Source organism: Mauremys reevesii, linkage group 12 (genome assembly GCF_016161935.1).
Source record: "Mauremys reevesii isolate NIE-2019 linkage group 12, ASM1616193v1, whole genome shotgun sequence".
NCBI classification, from domain to species: Eukaryota; Metazoa; Chordata; order Testudines; family Geoemydidae; genus Mauremys; species Mauremys reevesii.
The window spans coordinates 39,274,838-39,276,566 of record NC_052634.1 but is presented as its reverse complement, the minus strand read 5'-3'; the positions used below and the strand labels follow the sequence as shown (position 1 = coordinate 39,276,566).

Below are 1,729 nucleotides of genomic sequence, written 5' to 3'. Positions count from 1 at the left end.
ACAGCAAAGGTTGAGTCCTACTTTGTGCACCGTGTGTGAGAATGAAAATCCTAAACCTCCCTTTGAAATATCAAATGCAGCAGGACGTGTTATTGTCCCTGCCCCAAAGCAGACAGACCAATGGAGAAATGCCGTCGAGTCCAAGGTAACACTCCACTGCCATTTTACCTTTTTTGCTTGCTAAACTCCTTCTTATCTGCCCGGCCCAGGCTGTCCTCTGCCTCAGCTGCTGCTCCCGGCCTGCTCTAGAGTCAGACACGCAGGGCCCCCAGGGGAACAGAGGCTGGGACAGGGCAGCTGCCTGGGCTGGGCTGGGAAGATGCTGGGAGTTCTCGTTCCCTGAGAGCTGGCCCGGCTCCCTTCTCAACAGCAAACAAATCAATTCCACGCCCCCTCCCCAGAAAAACCAGCCTGGAGCCAAGGGCAGCAGGGGACGATTCCCTCCAGTTCCCACCGAGGCAGGAGAGAACCCAGGGTGTTTCTAGCAGAGCTTATGGAACTGAGGTGCGGAAACCAGCCTTTAATAACAGGCAGTTCCAGTTTAAGCTCAGTGTTTTTAACAATTTCTACAACATTAAATAACCCTTCAGTCCTAGTGTCACCATCCATAAAATTGCTTCAGCCTCCTAAGTGCACAACTAAACATCTCTTCAAATCCAAGGGAGTGGAGATCAGTCAATGTTCAGAGTCATCCCACATAAAAGAACCATGTTGTGGTACATACTGGCCCCATCATGTGGCCATCGCTTTTCCCTCCTCCTCCAGAGTCAGAATGTGACCAGCTCTTACTGAAGGGGTGCAACACCCCTCCCTTGGTCTCTATGCCAGAGCTCCTATCAGCTCAGTGTCCTTCCCGCAAGAGTTGGCTGCTGAGAGGGTTGCGATGGGGTAAATGAAGGCAGAGGAGGATTGTTCCTGATGGGTTTTCTTTGTGTGTCTCTGTGATCCTGCTGGAGGAAGCATCATTTGTGCTTGTTTCAGTAGCTTGAGTTGGGCTCAGGTGGTGACCCTGAGTACAGGGATTCCTGCACTCTCTGCTCTTAGCCCCTCAGGAAATGGACAATGGAGCAACTTCAGAAATTGGATAGAAAGTAGCCTAAGAAAGTGTAACATAAGTGAGAAGAAAAACAGCATCTGCCTGTCCCTGGTGGTCTAGTGGTTAGGATTTGGCACTTTCACTGTCAAGGCCTGGGTTCAATTCCCAGTCAGGGAAAAGTGACTTTAAACCAGAACCGCTTTTGTTATTCTTCACTTACAACATAAACGAATCCCTGGTGTTTTCCTGATTCCCCCCATCTTCCCAGTGTCTCCATGGCAGGGCTGGCTCCAGGCACCAGCCCAGCAAGCAGGTGCCTGGGGCGGCCAATGGAAAGGGGAGGCTTCAGCAGCAATTCGTCCCTCTCAGAGGGAAGGACTTGTGGCCAAAAGCAGCAGAGGTTGAGCTGCCATTGATTGCAGCTTTTTTATTTTTTTTTCCACTTGGGGTGGCAAAAACACTGGAACTGGCCCTGCTCCATGGAAGACAATTTGTTAAATCCCAGATGAGTGCAGTTCTATCAGTTCTCAGCCTGAGTTCTTAGGTCTTAATCCTGAGGATATTGTCCCACCATGGGGCCATTTCCCTCCTCTCTTTCATACAGAAGCACAATTTTCTTTGCACAGACACAGGAACAGCAAGATCTTTCTCTGTCCCTTGTGCAAAGCAGGGGGCCAAATTCCATGGAAACAA

General features: G+C 50.1%; 1 non-coding gene across 1 annotated transcript; it reads left to right on the top strand.

Moving 5' to 3' along the window:
• Positions 1-1,141: 1,141 nt before the first annotated feature.
• TRNAE-UUC lies at positions 1,142-1,213 on the top strand. The gene has a single exon. It is a non-coding gene; the product is annotated as a tRNA-Glu (tRNA).
• Positions 1,214-1,729: the final 516 nt, after the last annotated feature.